Source organism: Ambystoma mexicanum, chromosome 7q (genome assembly GCF_040938575.1).
Source record: "Ambystoma mexicanum isolate Mex_15411 chromosome 7q, UKY_AmexF1_1, whole genome shotgun sequence".
In the NCBI taxonomy this organism is placed as follows: domain Eukaryota; kingdom Metazoa; phylum Chordata; class Amphibia; order Caudata; family Ambystomatidae; genus Ambystoma; species Ambystoma mexicanum.
This window is the reverse complement of record NC_090941.1, coordinates 784,312,564-784,330,815: the sequence shown is the minus strand read 5'-3', so window position 1 is coordinate 784,330,815 and position 18,252 is coordinate 784,312,564. Positions and strand designations below refer to the sequence as shown.

The following is an 18,252-nucleotide window of genomic DNA, read 5'->3' as shown; positions in this document are numbered from 1 at the left end:
AAGCATAACACTTTGCACGACACCAAACTTGCAGCCCTGAAATGAATGTGCAGGGCAGCAGAATGGAAGTGGCTAACCTCAGGCTCATCCTCTGACAAACTGTCCTTCTGCTTTCTCCAAAGGCAATACAGACTCACCATCCGTGCAAAGAAAAGAGCCCACATTCAGTCACGGCACTCTGGTGCATGCAATAACTCGTCTGAACTTTTCAAAATCTGCAGGGAACTAGCCAGCTGCATTTGACACCTATAACCATTCCATCCTCATGTAAACGCTCCTCGATACACTTGGTATCTTGGAACAGGCATTGGATTGGCTGTCCTCTTTCCTCATTAACTGTTCTTCCCAAGTCATACTGGGCCCCTTCTCCTCTCCTAGTTCCATCTCCTCCTGGGGTATCCCCCAGGGTTCTATACCCCCCCCGGCTCTTTAACATCTACCTTACTCTCCTTGCTTGCCTCATCTCCACCTTCTTTTATTATTTTTTATTATTGTGGTGTAACCAAATATTGTTTTTTCACAAATACAAAAATGTTCAAGACTTACATTTCATGTTTAAAACAAATTATGTTTTGCTTTTACATAATCATCAAACTCAAAAGAAGTAATGCTCGCCAGTCACACCTGAGGAAGCTACCAGAGGTGTCCACTCCATGAAGGTTTCTTCTAAACAGCTCTCCCCTTGCTCATCCAGGACCATGAAGGATAACATTGGCTCTCTTTCCCCTGCTCCCGCTGATTTCTGTAATCACTCTTTTTTCACTGGATCTTTCCCCTCCCACCTTAAGCACTCCCTTGTGGCCCACTGCTGAAAAAACCTTCCTCTGACCCTACATCCCCTGCCAACTATCGCCCTATCTCCATCACCCCCTTCCTGAGGAAGCTAATTGAGAAGCTGGCCTTGCCCCAATTTAACTCTCACAATGAACTTGTTGGTGGCCTCCATGACAATCAATCTAGATTCCAAGCATCCAGAGGCACGAAAACAGCTCTTCTTAATACCCATGAAGAACTGCTCGCATCTCTGAACTCCAACTCCGCACTGTCCTTACCTTTCTTGGTCTCCCCTCTACATTTGACACAGTTAACCATTCCATCCTCATACAAAGGATCCTCGATACACTTGGTATCTTGGAACAGGCATTGGATTGGCTGTCCTCTTTCCTCATTAACTGTCCATTCCAAGTCATCCTGGGTCCCTTCTCTTCTCCTAGTTCCATCGCCTCCTGGGGTAACCCCCAGGGTTCTATACCCCCCCAGCTCTTTAACATCTACCTTACTCTCCTTGCATGCCTCATCTCCACCTTCTTTTTTTTATTTTTTATTATTGTGGTGTAACCAAATATTAGTTTTTCACAAATACAAAAATGTTCAAGACATACATTTCATGTTTAAAACAAATTATGTTTTTCTTTTACATAATCATCAAACTCAAAAGAAGTAATGGTCGCCAGTCACACCTGAGGAAGCTACCAAAGGTGTCCAGTCCATGAAGGTTTCTTCTAAACAGGTCTCCCCTTGCTCATCCAGGACCACGAAGGATAACATTGGCTCTCTTTCCCCTGCTCCTGCTGATTTCTGTAATCACTCTTTTTTCACTGGATCTTTCCCCTCCCACCTTAAGCACTCACTTGTGTGCCCACTGCTGAAAAAACCTTCCTCTGAGCCTACCTCCCCTGCCAACGATCGCCCTATCTCCATCACCCCCTTCCTGGGGAAGCTAATTGAGAAGCTGGCCTTGCCCCAATTTAACTCTCACAATGAACTTGTTGGTGGCCTCCATGACAATCAATCTAGATTCCGAGCATCTAGAGGCACGAAAACTGCTCTTCTGAATACCCATGAAGAACTGCTCGCATCTCTGGATTCCAACTCCCCACCTGTCCTTATCCTTCTTGGTCGCTCCTCTGCATTTGACACCGATAACCATTCCATCCTCATACAAAGGCTCCACGATACACTTGGTATCTTGGAACAGGCATTGGATTGGCTGTCCTCTTTCCTCATTAACTGTTCTTCTCATGTCATCCTGGGCCCCTTCTCCTCTCTTAGTTCCATATCCTCCTGTGGAATCCCCCAGGGTTCTATACCCCCCCAGCTCTTACTCTACCTTACATCTACCTTACTCTCTCTGCATGCCTCATCTCCACCTTCTTTTTTTATTTTTTATTATTGTGGTGTAACCAAATATTGGTTTTTCACAAATACAAAAATGTTCAAGACATACATTTCATGTTTAAAACAAATTATGTTTTTCTTTTACATAATCATCAAACTCAAAAGAAGTAATGCTCACCAAATTACAAATCTTCAGCTTTCACTATACGAAGAGGAAAATAAAGATTTACCATATATTTTGGAAATAAAGCCTGACTGTTGCAACACTCTAACCACATTTATCATCAACGCAGTTTCATACCCTGATGTCAATCTCACCCAAAAGTCCTCGGATGACAACCAATCACTTGAGACAACAAAGTGCCCCAAGTATTTCTTTCGGATGTCCCATGTTCCATGGCAAAATCTTAGTAAGTGCTCAATTGTCTGGTCTTTTGGGTCCTGACACTCTGGGCGTTAAGATCTACTTCTTGCTCCCCAACTCAAATGAGCAAGGACAGGTCTTGTATTAGTCAGGCCCAGTCGCACTCTAAGAAAGTTGTTCCTCCCATTTGTGTCTGGGAATTATCTGTTGGAGAGAAGGAAGGCGCCACTGTGGAAGAACGTGTTTGATCAATTGTCTTTACCCAATCAGTTGTTAATAGCGCCCTCTTTGTCTTCATGGGGTGTGCAATTAGCGTATCCGTATCGCTATTGCATCTAATCAGAATCTCTTGGGAGGCTCTTTTTAGATCACACAATACCCCAGGAGAAACAGACTTCAAATGGACTCGTAGATCTTCATATAGGGTATTTCACCTAAGGTTAGATATCAGGCTGAAAAGTGAAAGATGTTTCCAGTCGACCTGCGACCTAAGTGAGGAGAGACCCAACTCAAATTTTAAACTGGCTATCGGCAGACTATTTGGCAGGCATAAAGCTTTTTTCCAAATCCTGCCCTCTATTTTCTGCCAGTCAATGGACCAGGCTAATGGTTTTGCCTCGAGGCTATACAGGAGGACTGGAATGATCTTGGCTGTGTAAAGGCGAATTGCTGGCAGGAGGGAGAACTTACAATACTGTCTAATCATTTTCTGTAATTGTGACGTCAGTTGGGTCCATTTTTGTATTACTCTCCCATGTAAGGCTAAGTATCGGTATGGCATGTAAGGTGTAGCCCAAATAAATAACCTCCTCCACCACAGGAATGCACTGGCCCCCCACCGTCCTGCAAAACCTGCCTCCTCTTCCACCTTTTTCTCCAAAGATCACCACTTTCGATTTTTCAGGGTTTACCTGGAGATTGTTGTCCTTCATATATTGATCTAAAGCATTCAGCAATCTCTGGAGACCTACTGGTGTTTTGTCCAGGAGAACAATGTCATCCGCATACATGAGCAACTTAATTGCGTCTGTGCCAATCTTGACACTGCCCAAAGCTGCGGTCTCGACCTCCTGGCCAAAATCTGCAAGATAGAAATTGAACAGAAAGGGAGGAACCATACACTCCTGCCTGACCCCCCTTTTCACAGGTATATGTTTTGAGAGGACCCTTCTAAGTACAGTTTTACTTGCACAGTATTTCCTTAGTGCAGGGAGGCTAAGATGTTTATAAGCAAAATCAGGGCATCCCTGCTTTTAAGCTTAGACCACAATCTTTCTCGATTTACCAAGGCGAAGGCGCTTGATAAATCAATGAATGCGCCATATAGTTGAGGTGTTCCCCCCCCCTCTTTGGTGTTACAGAGGGTGGAGAGCATTATACCGTTGAGGGACGGCGAGTGCCCTTTTCCGGAAACTGGTCTGTTGTTTCGGGAGGAGGTTATTTAGATCAGCCCAGCGTTCCAAATCTCTCAACAGAAGACTAGCAAACAACTTGCTTTCCACGTCAGGGAGAGTAATGGGTCTATAGTTTAGGGGGTCCTTCTGGTCCCCATTTTTAAATATTGTAATGATGATACCCGATTTCCAGGACACCAGAATGTTTTTATACTTTATTATCCCCTGTAACAGTATATTCAAAAGTTTGGCCCACCTCTTTGGGTTTCCCTTTAGAACTTGGTATGTGAGGCCACCTTCTCCTCCAACTTCCAGTGTTATGCAGATGACACACAGCTTTTCTTCAGACTCCCTGCTGACCCTCTTGCACCCTCCATCATCCCTGACTGCCTATCTGCCATCCAGTCCTGGTGCACCTCCATTGATCTCTGCCTCAATGCCTGCAAAACCAAGATCCTTCCCATTGGGACGCCTGCTCCCTCCTTCTTCCCCTCACTCTGGCCTTCCTCCTTGGGCTCTCCTCCTGCACATTCAACTGAATCCAGAAACCTTGGAGTAATCTGTGACTCCTCTTTATCCTTCCTCCCACATAATCAGGATATTTCCAAGAAGTCCAACGATCAGCTCTTCCTTCTCAAAGGAATCCTACCTTTTCTCACTTTCTCTCAGAGGCTCAATGTGACTCAAGCCCTGATGCTGTCTTCACTTGACTACTGTAACAGCCTCCTCCTGAATCTGCCTTCTTCCACTATGCGACCCCTTCAGCTTATCCAGAATAGGGCAGCAAGACTTATCCCTGGCCTTAAGCCCAGGGACTGCATATCTCCTGCACTAAAAGGTCTTGAATGGCTCCCGGTTGCTGCATGGATTAAATTCAAATCCCTCTGCATCATCCACGAGGCTGTCTGTGCCAAGGGACCACACTATCTTCAACTTTATCTCACTAATACTCTCCCCCTAGACCACTTTGCTCCTCTGGAACCAAGTCTTTGTGTGTAAAGAGTTTTGCTAAACAGAGGGCAGGGGGTTGAAAACTTTCCTCTGCAGGCTCCCTCCTTTGGAATAGCCTTGCCCTCTGCCTGCACCTTGAGCAAGATCTTCTCAAATTCGGGAAGCTCCTCAAGACTTTCCTCATTTCCTCCTCCTTCCCTCCTTCTCTGCTAATACCATAGTTGCTGCATCGGCGTCCTTGGACCTTATGCATCTTCAGGGCATTGACCTCCCGCTGCAATTCTTCCCAGCCCCTGTCTATCCACAGCACTTTCATTTGCACATCCTCCGCAATGGAGACTCGCACTTACACCTCCCGCGGCCCAGGCTGTGAGCACTCATCATTCCTAGTGCTTTGTCCATGGCTCACCCACAAGCTCTGACTCCCCAGCACTTACCCCTCTTCCCTCTTCCTTTCTGCACTTGCACGTTCTGACTACTCACAGGGCATATTAGGTTTGTTCCTCTCCGTCCTCCCCCTCTGCTCTTAATATTGTGTTGTAATTCATTTTCCTCCCGCCCTCTGGGTGCTTTGAAACAGTATATTCTTATTGCATAAGCGCCTAACAAGCAAACAATAAATGAATACAATGAATTTGTTTGCTCACACTCGCATAAACAACATAAATGTGCATACAAGTGTGTATATGTATAACCTAAACGCTATAGTTTGGTCCATGTGTCACTCGTTTCAGCTTTAGTCATCATGTGTGTTGATTTTTCTATATATATACTCCTAGACTAGTACTTCCTAGGTAACATAGAGGTTGTTTTTGGTCACTCGGGTTAAAAGTGGACTTCATCCTAAATCCTGTGTCATGTTCCATCGCTCTATTGTCATTGGGCCTCATTCCGAGTATGGCGGTAAGGGATAGCGGCCACCGCTAACGAGAGCGGTGGCGGTAATCCCTTACCGCCATACTCCGAGTTCCCTTTGCGCCATGGAGGTTTTAACACCTGCTTTTAGCAGGTGTTAAAATCCATGGCGCTAAGGGACCTTGATGTTAATTACACCACCGTAATTTACGGTGGCGTAATTAACGCCTTCCCCACTCCCATTATGCCCTATGGGGCAAGAATGGGAATGGGGAAGGGTAAATGGGGATTGGGGAATTACCGCCCCGCCAACCTTGGAATGGGGCGGTAATTCCGCCATCCACCAAGGCGCTGCCGGTCCGGGTACAGCGTCAACCAAGGCGTTAATAGCGCCATTGGTTAGCGCCGTACTCGGAATGAGGCCCATTGTCCTCAAAGAAGGACTTAAGTCTGAGTTTTCTGAAAAAACTGTTTAATTTCAGTCTCCAAGGTGAACCAGTTAGCTGGGTTGGTTGTTAGAAAGGAGAGCCCTCTCGCCAAGACAGATAGCTCTTCTGCCGAGAAAACTTTCCCAGGGAGGTTGAATAGGGGGTTCCGTCTACGGGGTCTGTAAGGTCTCCATACTGGGTATCCATATTGGTCTTCTTGGTTTGGATCCAGGGGTGGCTTCTGGGGTCCCTAGAAAAGGCCTCCGTTGGTATCTTCCTAGTCCATATGGATGGTTGTAGTTAAATTGGTCTTCCGGTGTCGCGTCCGTGCTCGATGTAGCTGAAAAAGTTATCCATCGCTTCCTCTTTTTTAATTTACTCTGTGATTCCTGGGTCCTTTCTTTTCCTTTATTGTCCTTGTACTCCGGTGTCAGTTAGGGGTGTAGACTTCCATTTTGAAAACTTTGATATCCCTGGCAAGTTTCTTCGTCTTTTTCTTGATGGTTCCTGTTGTGAAAGAGTCCAGCTGTGAGTTTATCTCCACCCGTTTTTCCCTGGCATTAGTTAATGCCGTATTATCAAGGAATTGTTCTTCCTCCAATCTAAACTGATCTTGTACATTAGTGTGTATCCCTTGGGCAGTGGCGATTGTAAGGACCATTAGGTCTCTACCGCATTTTGTTTACATCTGGCTATAGCTTGTCATATATTCCTTATCATCCAGGAATAGAACTGGTTAATTTCTGACAATGAGTCCTAGTGGTATGATGTTGGCTCTTAAGTACTCACGCAAGAAATGACCATGAAGTTCAGGTCACGCTAAGTTTCACTGAGGAACAAACCAATCAGATCATTGTGGCCCCCCAATCTTCAACACAACAGGAGCGAACCAAAATATTACTATGACCACATCCGGCGAGGATCTTTTGAAACTCAAGATTTTTTTTTTCGGTCTGATAAAATGATGAGAACATTTTAAGACAGAGGTTACCGAAGGAGCAGTTTAGAGAAAGCAGTCGAGAAAAAAAGGAACCACACAGGAACAGAACTACTACAAAAGAAACCTAAGAGGGCTACTCCACCGCTAGTATTTGCATCCAAATTTAGCATGCAAAGCAACAATATTGAACAGATCATTAAAAAACATTTGGACACACTCATAAATGATGCAAGAACTAAGGATCTATTTCCTGAACCACTAGTATTTTCCTTTCAAAGGAGTCAGAATCTTATATACATGCTAGTCAGCACAAGAGAAAAGGTATTGAAACATTAATATGACACACATAAAGGGCACCTATCCTTTTCTAAGTTGTGGCAACTGTAATAACGTGATGAAGTGTCTGTATCTTTTCCATCCCCATACGGGTGAACATATACAGTTGAGACATTTTGCTACTTTTTCTAATGAGAATGTGATTTATTGAATCAGGTGCCCTCGTGGCATGTACTGTGTGGGAGAAACCAAAAGACGGGTTAAAGTCAGATGGAACGAGCACAAATCTTGTATATGAACCAACAATAGGCATTCATCAGTAGCATAGCACAACATTTTAATGAATGTTGAAATACAATTGCACAGATTAGGTTTCAAATCCTGGAAGTAACGGCTACAAAGGAATTCAGAGGTGACATTTCGTGGAGAGGAGCGCAAAGAGATGCCTTCTGTATTGACAGACTGGAGTCCCTGATACCAAATGGCATGAACGAAGAATTAGATTTGCAATACTACTTATGAATGTAAATAGACTATGCAATATATAAAATGGTCTTACTGTATCTGCTATTGATCTACTTTTCAATGTAATTATTGATATTTGACAATATAATGGCTAATCATAGACTGGTTTCACAATGCAATTAGCAATCAGGACATGTTGGTAATTGCTTAACCTTATGCCTATGAACCACTGTAAACTGCTATACTTGAGTTCTGTTCATTTACCCAGAAGATGGATACAGTGAAAGTTTTTGGTACCCACTTCACACTATGGTACCTCATTTTGTTTCTTTTCTTTTCTGTTTTTTCTTTCTGTTACTTATGGTTTTAGATTTTGTTTCTTTAGTAGGAGTTGCCCCTGCTTTATCCAATGGGTACCTGTGGGGTATCACCTGACCGTTGTTTAGACCCTTATTGAGATTCATTTTAGTTGAAACATGAGCTATGTTTGCTTTACAGAAGGATGTAAATGACATGGGCCTCATTACGACCCAGGCGATAAGTTACCGCCTGGGCCGTGACTTTACCACCATGGCGTAAACTACATTTACGCCATGGTCGTTGGCGGATTTACCGCCCCATTCCAACCTTGGCGGGGCGGTAAATCCCCATTTACCCATTTACCCTTCCCCATTCCCATTTTGCCCCATAGGGCATAATGGGAGTGGGGAAGGAATTAATTACGCCACCGTAAATTACGGTGGCGTAATTAACTCCATGGTCCCTTAGCGCCATGGATTTTAACACCTGCTAAAAGCAGGTGTTAAAACCTCCATGGCGCTAAGGGACCTCGTACTCAGGCGGTAAGGGTCGGAGCTGTTTACGCCGCCGTAAAACCCTTACCGCCTGAGTTGTAATGAGGATTGTATGTAGAGTAAATGTGGTGTTTCATAGCGTTTTTTGGCATCACTCTTTAGACAAACTAGGAGAAGTAAAATGGTTTTCATGCTTTTCAATTAGCACATGATCGATGGTGGTTCTACTATAGTAGAGAAGGTTACCTGGATAACTGTCAGAATATGTTTGTGGATCCGATGTGTATATTTTACGGATTGGTGTTCAGGAAACAACAGATTATTACGAGTTAGAATAAGACGTAATTATGAATTCCCTCACCACGCTTGAATGCATGTGAACTGCACTCCAGCTGTACAGGGAGAAAATTATGAAGTACCACCGTGAGTGGTTTGTGGACACAACAGGAGGGATGTATAAACATTGGACCGAAAAGGGACAAATAATGAAGAGGTTCTGGGCCATATATATACCTATTTAGCAGTGAAATATAAGGGGAAGAAGTTGAAGAATAGGAAGGGTATTCTTGAGCTTTTGAGAATGTTTGAGGATTTGGAAGATGTTGCAGAGGGGAGAAAAGTTGTTACCAATACCCTGTGTCACCCCATACATTGTGAAACTCCAGCATCCTGTGGTCCACTTACAACCCCCATAGCCCTGCCACCCCCATAAGGGTGTTCCCCATGCAACCAGCCACAGCTGAAGGTTATACCAATCCAGAGTATGTGCCCATGCAGCACGCAACAGAGAGCCCCCGCCAATTATACAAATGTTTGACAGCTCACAGCAGCAAATGCAACATGCAACCCATTAGTTATGGAAACAGAGAGACCTAAAGACAGAACTTCGAAAGACAGAGGCAGAGCTTGCGCGAATAATGCAAGAACAGGGAGAAGGGAAAATAGCACCAATAGGGACAGATGAATGGAGGACAATAGATATTCTATTCTGGATTGACAGTACTGCAATTAGGGACATACATGTTGAGACAAAGGAGGATGGCTGCAACAATGAGAGGGATCGAGGGCATTACAATGTGCGGACAGTTTAGATTATGAGTCAATTAGGTCAGTAGTAGTTGTATACCTTAGTGGCAACTCGCTTGTCTTAGAAGCAAGACGATGCGGAGCAACATAGGTTTGGATCCCTGGTCCATGGTTAGAAACCTCTTCAGTATTAAGAGTGTTATAAATAACCAATTATCATATAGGTGTAGGAGTAGCAGAAGAAGAGGAATGGGAAACAGATGAGGAGTAGGGGAAAGAGATGCCGCCCAGGGTGACACCGAGAGAAGAGAGTTTGTGGGGTCCAAGACTCAGAGCATGGCCTGGTTGCATGGCAGTGGCAAAGGGAAACTAAGGGGGAGAAAGTTACCGGCTAAGCAGGTAGGAACACAGTTTCCATTGTGACATAACATTCCTGGCCACACATGGAAAGAAACAATTTGATGAAGGCACGGCCATCACTCGCAGCAGAAGCGGGCAAATTGATGTATGCACTTGAAAAACAGACTGCAGGCATAACACTAGCTATAGAAGATATGAAAAGTTTGTTCGCTGCATTGTTAGCAGATCAAGCAGATGATATTTGGAAAAAAACAGGTTACCCCGGGATATGAATTGGTGATGACAATCATGATAGAGCACATTTTAACGATTATCAGACAAAAGTGTGGGCTGCCTTAAGGGCAGCCTATCCCGACACACCAGACATACATTCAATTATGGCATGAACTATGAAAGAAGACGTAGACCCGGCACAATATGCGCTCCAGATTCAGAAAATGCAGAAGGCAGAGACAGGAGAACCATGGGATAAGACTATAGCAATATTTTATCACATGTTAAAGAAAGGACTTCCAAAAGAAATGCAGAAAGATTTGTATAAATTAGTGCGGAATGAGGCTAAGGGATGGGCAGAGATGTAGGCAATTATAGTACACCATTGCAGGTGACGTCAGGAGAAAGAGAAGGAAGTGGTGGATAACGCAGAGTAGGCTGAAGTGAAGCAAGTACAGAAGAAATTAGTGAAGTTGAGTAAAGAAGGAGCGGTTATTATGGGCCCACCTGTAGGGCAGGTAGAGCCAAGAATGGCACTGGTGGAAATGAGAATGGTACCAGGGTGGACAGAAGGGTGTCAACGCTATCTAGACAACCAGGATTATCACGGGAGTTATGCATGAGGGAGAGGGAGACTTCAGAGAGGAGGAGAGGGTAGAGAAGGAGGATTCAGAGGGATGGGGCTGATATTTGGAGGATGACACTGTGTTGGCCATGTGGGAGGATGGGCCATTTTGCGTGAGAGTGTACGAGCAGGCAAGCGTATGCGTATGATACCCGGGCACATCCGAGAAGACTGGTGGCCCCAATACATATCCACAGGAGTATGGTATTACACCACCCAGTGCCCTGCAAAAGCCCCAGTATCAATATCAGGCACCAATACCACAACAGATTTAACTACAGCAGATGCAACCCCCAGTCCCCGATATCACACATAACAGACAGCACCACAGATATGGAATAAAAATGCCTTGCCATATGGCACAGTGATGCAGTATCAATGGGCGAGTGTGGTGGGTGGTAACCCGTTCATATTCCCAGGGCAGTTTTACGTGGCCTGTTCCAGAGTGAGCTCACCTTACTCTCTGGTAGTCCTAGTACCTGAAGGGAGAACCACTAATGTAGTTCACATAGAAGTACTAAAATTAATTTTTTTTGTAGGTTACAGATGTCAAATAAGTAATTTTAATTTGTTTGTCTGTCTCATTGTCTGTTTTTAGTTACAACACAAAACATTTCTGGACGCACATCAATGGATCACATATTTTTGTTTTGTAGCCAATATACCCTGACTAATGTCTGCAATAAATATTGCTTTCTACATTAAGACGTCAACCTGTAAATTATATTTCATACAGTTTGAACTAAAAACTCATGTGTCTATTAAAAACAGTTGTACCAAATCCCCAAATCCACGTGAGCGAAGCAGCAGGCAACAGCTAGTCATGTATAAAGCAAGGGTGCCTTCCCTTATCAGGAAAAATAATGTACATGGAGGGGTTTTCTGGGGCAATAAAATTGGTTCCATTTAGAGAAGACTTACTGATCGAGGAAAGTACTAGAGAGGTATTAGCACCGTTATTGTTTTCATCCGAAACACCAGTGAACTTGTTAGGTAGGGACCTGCCAAGCAAGTTAAATATGATAATCTAATTTTCAGAAGGATGGGTAGTGTCTTCAATATAAGGGGTCCTGGCAATAACACAAGTGTTGCTCAGTGACGGCGTAACCAGAGGGATACCTTTGCATCCGGATTTGTTTATGTATGGGGTGCAAGTGTTGTTGAGTTGGGTGCTGGGTATTAGAAACAAACCATGGAGAGTGCCATCCAAATTTTTGTTTAGTCCAGCAGTTCCCCGAGATCATGTCCCTGGTTCCATCATCACACTAGATTTGGAAGGGGTGGTGATTGCTGACTACAACATAGTGTTCATAGGAACTGACGTAAAGGGATATGAGTGGCCTACAGTTTTGTGGTATTAACCTGGCACAACCACTGAATGAGGTCTCAGATGGGCAGCTGTTTGAAAATGCTGATATTGATGGAGAGATGTGTTTGGATGAACGTACACCGTTCAAAGGAGGTAAAAAGGTTTAGATTGAGAAAAACCTTCTACAACAAAATATTGTGGGAATAGATTGAGGTTTACGTTACCATGCCGTACATTCAGGATTGTCCAGATAGAAAAAGAGAGGATTTAGAAGGTCAGACAGCACCCCCGTGTAGCATGCAGCCTTGTTAGAGAGATTGGCTTGTGCCTTATCCCGACCCAACAATGGTAGCAGTGTTTAAATGCACCACACACATTCAAAACACAGACCCTGTTTCACTTGGCAATGATGCAGAAGATAAGGCCACCAAAGAAGCAGCATATTTGCAGGGCCCAGAAATCGCTGTATAGCCTGTGGTGGAAAACCAACAGTTGCAGCTAGCAATTTAATTCACTGCAGTATTATTTACAAGGTTCAGCACCCCAGGAAGAGAAAGAGCTGTGGGTTACAAGGGGGTGCTCACAGTCCTCGACTGATTTAATATGGAGACAAAACTGAACAGGTAAAGTAGTAATGCTGCAGGAGTTGCTTATGGTTGCTTTTGAGCAACTGCATTACCCAGCAAATGTTCCGAAACAGCACTTTGCTGCTTGTATCAAGGAGGACTGGTTTGTCCCCAACCTACATGAATACATCAACCATTTTGTAGAAAAGTGTACAATGTGTCATCTTTATAGCACTGAGCAGATTCTCAGGGCACTGCATGGGACATTGCCCCATCCAATGGGACCTTTACGGGAGCTCCATATTGATTATGTAAACATGCTTAACAGGTGTAATAATTACTGTTATCTTATTGTTGTAGTCTGTGCATTCTCCCATTGGGTTGTGGCTAGTCCCTGAGCACAACCAGATGCAAAATCAGTGGCTACATTCCTGGTATGTGAGGTATTTCCTCACTGGGGGGTATATGAGGTCATAAAATCTGATAATGGAACTCACTTTTTTAACAAATTGTTTAAAGAGATTGCATCTCTATTGGGGATATGGCACAAACTGTGCTCTATATATCATCTTCAGTCCAAGGGACTTATAGAAAAACTAAAGAGCTGTTGAAGAGTAAATTGTTAAAAATATGTACCACATTAGGAAGGAACTGGCTGCACTGTCTCCCTCTGGTTTTATTTAGCCTGAGAAGGCAGCAAAGCAAAGATCACCACTTGTCGATGCAGAAGATAGTGATGGGAAGAAGAATGTGCACATCTCTTACACCTACCAGCACAGCATCAGATGCTCACAGGGCAGCAGGAGTAGTGAGGGAGGAGTTTCAGTGGTATTTGAGGGAGTTAACCAAAGTATAAAGATGTTTTCTTGACAGATTGCTCAAAGAAGAGAAGATACAGCTGAAGCATCACCCTAGGCTTCACTGAACCTAGCAGCATGTCACTGTACCCCGCAGACCAGGTCTTTGTCAGAAACTTTGTCCGGACAGGAACAACACTTTTTACAAGTGCCAATTTCTGTTGTCTTTGCTGCACCATTTGCTGTTCGGGTAAAGGAGTTGCAGTACTGGGTGCACTTATCCAGTGTTCGGAAAGCACCCAGCACCTCTGCACCTTCTCACGAGGCGAGAATGAACAAGTTACTGATTATGTGTTATATTGGCGTCTTCTCTATGTTATGCAATGTGCCTTTACATAATAGGGGATTGCCCCAACAAAGTGGTACAGCTATTGAGGGGGTCTCAAATAGTCACACTAAGAAATTCAAAAGCTGTAAAGAAAATTAATTAATAGACTATAGTCCTAATTTGCATGGTATCCAAAAAGGATATCCTAATTATTCTTCCTTGAAGCAACCCGAGATAACCAGTGAGAAATCTAATACAATATAAAACCAAACTCAAAAGACATTTTCAAAAGGTTTATTTCACAGACACGGAAAAAAGAAAATTGTGATAAGAAACTGACATAAAAACTTTTCAGTGAAAAATAAGATGCATTTAACAATGCATGAAATCACCAAAATGAATTTTCTTTGGAGAACAAATATATGAAAAAACAACACATCAATGAAATTTTCAAATACATATAAACCAAGGTGTACATTTACAAATTTGTAATGGTTTACCATTCAAATGAAAACAAGAAAATTGTATAAAAAGGGAAAGCAATTCCATTCAATTGGTTTATACAAAAATGTAAATTCACTTATACAGGTCTGCCAACGTAAACTTTTCACAATATTCAAGTTGAAAAGAAAGGGTCTCAAAAAAGGATGGTGTTGGAAACAAAGTAAAAGTTCCAACAGAAAAAGACCACATTTATGTTTCGGCGGCCCACGTATAAGGCCGCTGATGTTAAGGAAACGCCTTCCTCGGGGCAGAGTAAGTAGTGATAATCCCTGCAGGGAAGCAGAGAAAACATAGACAATCAAAAAATGAATGTATATATAAAAATAGGATGTGACTTGCTATATACTTCTCAAATGAAAATCTCAGGTTGCCAAGTTATCAAAACAATTGCTATTTATAGAGAAAAAATTAATGTTTGGTAAAGACTACTCAGTAGTACTGCCTAGAAGAGGAACCTTACCCAAAATTAATGTGGGGGGAATTCTTCAAGACAGGGTTTCGAGACGTCAGAGTCACCTCGGTGTCAAGCATGGGCAGCAGTACCTAGTGGAGGACCAGAGACACACACTCGAGTCAGAAAGCCTAAGGGTCAAGTGGTGCTGATAAATAATTGACCTCCAAGGGATGTCATAACAAAGTGAGAAAATGTAGGCAGATATGGATTTACCTGAGTAAGAAAATTACTTTCAGCTCCAAAAACGGAAGAAATCCTGAAATGATCAAGGCCAGATTCATCTAGAAAGGGTCTTATCTTTTGATGAAAATAGGTAATGAAAAAATCATGAAACAGTGGTAATCGGGGGTGTTTTTTTTGTTTGTTTTTTTTAAAGTTATTGAAGTGGTGCATTTCCTAGACATAAAAAATAAATGCTTACTTGAAAAGACCTTGTAAATCTCTGCTGGAAAAATGGATGTCCAGAATTACTTATTTATATTTCAAATTCAAGGTTTTCCAAAAGGGAACAATCGTTAGTTCCATGGGCGGTAATGAACACCTGCCGAAAAAGACAACAAAGGTCCTATTCAGTAGGAAATAATCGTACTCGTGAAAAAATGAAATGCAATAACACGAGTACATAGAAACCAGGTTAAGAAACTACCAGAGTGCTCAAGTTATGCCATTCCCATTGAAACTTGTAGAGCTCATGAATTCAATATCACGAGTGCATGTACGTAAGCTAAGATACATGCCTCTCCAATGGAGGTGCTCATAATTATATAAAAAACGAATCTGCTGAGCAGATGCACTTACCTTCAGCCTTGGAAGAGTAGCAGCTACGCGAAAAATGCTGCAGCCGATGCAAATACCTTTGGCGGTATGGCAGCAGAAGTTTCTTGCAGGCATTCCAATTGGTATAGTAGGAAAGGCGTGATGACGTCCTACCCGGAAGTAACGCTCCATGGATGAATCCTGTTGCTAGACGGCGAGGACACCTTGATCGGAGACCAACACACCCCCCCATCGGATTCGCTCACAGGACGTGGCCAATCCCATAGGAGGTTTCGGTGACACACCCTTTGTGAGGGGAGTGTCCTATGCCTGAATGATGCGGGCTCGTACGAGTGGCAGCAGAAACAAAAAGAAGGAAACCTTTCCACGAATGGACAGCAGAACCTGCAGCCATAGAACAAAAGGCCGTTCACGGACCAATTTATGTGCTAGGCCACTTAAAAAGTGTACATACACGATCCAACACTCGTCGTGAGTTTTAAAAAATATGGGAGAAATGTAAGCTGGCACGTGAAATTATGCCTGAGGAAATACTACAGGCTTTTAAAAAAATTGTTGTCATGATGACTGCGAAAGTAGTTAGATGGTAGAAAAAGGAATGATGTCATTATGTGTGCAAAATGATGGAATATGCTAACACAAAAACAGACCCTTCAGAGACTGAACTAAAAGAAACCCTCTTATGCTACCTGCTTAGTTTAGTTTAGTTTAGTTTATTATTTGTATAGCGCCGCCTGGCCCTAGGGCATCCAGGCGCTTGCGATGAATACAACAGAATAATACAACAGAAATGTACAAACCGATTACATATTTACAAATTTACAGTCTTGGTGCATGCTAGTAAGTTAGGGCTAGGCAGTTTACGTTTCTTTGGATAGAAGCCAAGTTTTGGTGTTGTGTCTAAATCTGTGAAAGGAAGGTTCTGATCTCAGCTCGAGTGGAAGTGAATTCCAAAGTTTGGAGGCAAGCACGGGGAAGCTGGAGCCCCCTGCTTTTTGGAGCTTAAATCTTGGGATATTTAAGCAATGTGTTTGAGCTGATCTGGTAGGGCGCGCTGGGGTGTGGTGATTGAGATTGTCGGATAGGTATCTGGGTGCTTGGTTAGCTAGGCATTTGTGTGTGAGTGAGATGGTTTTATATTCAATTCTTTGTGGTATGGATAGCCAATGGCAGGTGCGTCTGGCGTCCGAAATGTGTTCGTGTTTGGGTATGTTCAGGGCTGCTCGCAAGGCGTTGTTTTGTATGACTTGTAGTTTGTTGATGTTTTTCTGACTGGTTCCCAAGTATAACGCATTGCAGTAGTCAACTTTGGAAAGGACTAGCGCTCTGGCTAAGGTGATGCAGTTGGATGGTGAGAGGTAAGGTCTGCTGACATTGATGAGTTTACAGGTGTAAGCAGTGGCTGATGAGATGGAATTGATCTGTCTTGTCAGTGTGAGGGAGGAGTCGAGGTAGATTCCTAGGGTTTTGACGCTGTTAGAGACGATGATGTTATTGCCGTCTATAGTGAATGCTTGATAGAGTTTGTCGAGTTTATTAAGTCTGGGTTGGGAACCTAGGAGAAGAAGTTCGGTCTTGTCGTCATTGAGGCATAGGCCATGCTTGGCCATCCATTCTTGGATAATGGAATAAATGTTGTTGAGAGAAGTGAGGTCGGTGGAGTAGTCGCCTGTTAAAGGGATCAGTATTTGGGTGTCATCTGCGTAGTTGGTGTAGGTGACACCCAGGCGGTCCAATATGTCAAAGAGGGGTTTCGTGAACACATTATATAGAGTGGGGGAGACGCAGGAGCCCTGGGGGACACCGCAAGTGACTGGGGCTGGGATGGCAGAGGCTGTGGGTGCGTAGACTCTCATGGATCTGTTGCTAAGGAAGGAATGGATCCATGCGTTGGCGTTATCTGAAAATTTGGCTGCTGAGGATAGATGTTTGCAGAGGATGTCGTGGTTGACCAGGTCGAAGGCGGCCGATAAGTCAAGAAGGAGAAGGATGGCTAGTTTACCATTGTCTTTAATGTTGTCCATCTGTATCTTAAGGTCAATCAGGGCGGTCTCAGTGCCGTGTTTGGGGCGGAATCCTGATTGTCTGAGTCCTAGTAAGTTATTTTTCTCAAGGTGGTTCTGTATCTGAAGATAGGCAGCTCTGTCGAGGATTTTTAGTAGGAAGGGTACGGTCGTAATGGGTCTGTAGTTGGTGGGGACATTAGGGTCAAGGGTGGGCTTCTTAAGTAAGGGAAGAACCCAGGAGTCCTTGAGGTTGTTGGGCACTATGTTGGAGGTGAAAGATGAGTTGATGAGGGAAGTGATGAAGGGAGCAAGTTGTTTGGCTGCATCTTTAATGACTGGGGCTGGGCAGGTATCGCCTTGGCATTTGGACGGTTTAAGAGAGTAGATTATTTCTTCAACCTCTTTGATGGTTATGGTGGAAAACTCAAAGAGGTTATTGTCATCATTTTGGGGGGTGGTGTGGGTGTGTGTAGAGGGGGTGATGTTATCAGTGAGGGTGAGGCTTTCTTTCTTTGTCAGGATTTTGGCTTGTAGTGTGGCAATTTTGCCTAGGAGTGCTTCCTGGATGCTCGTGCACCAGTGGATGTCTTTGTTACAGGTGTCTGGAGTGGGGGAGGGTGATTCGAGTTCTCTCAGGATATTGAAGAGCTCTTTGGTATTAGATTTGGCGTTGCTGATTCTTTCATTGTACATGTTTTTTTT

General features: G+C 43.6%; 1 long non-coding RNA gene across 1 annotated transcript in view; it reads right to left on the bottom strand.

Annotated features, from left to right (window-relative positions):
* The window catches only part of LOC138528495 (uncharacterized), a 463,062-nt gene extending 447,398 nt beyond the window's left edge, over nucleotides 1–15,664 (bottom strand). Inside the window, exons 1-2 of the long non-coding RNA XR_011284158.1 lie at nucleotides 15,566–15,664; nucleotides 15,189–15,308 (exon numbers count right to left, since the gene is read on the bottom strand). This is a non-coding gene — a long non-coding RNA (uncharacterized lncRNA). The remainder of the gene's footprint in view (nucleotides 1–15,188; nucleotides 15,309–15,565) is intronic.
* Between the last annotated feature and the right edge of the window lie 2,588 nt (nucleotides 15,665–18,252).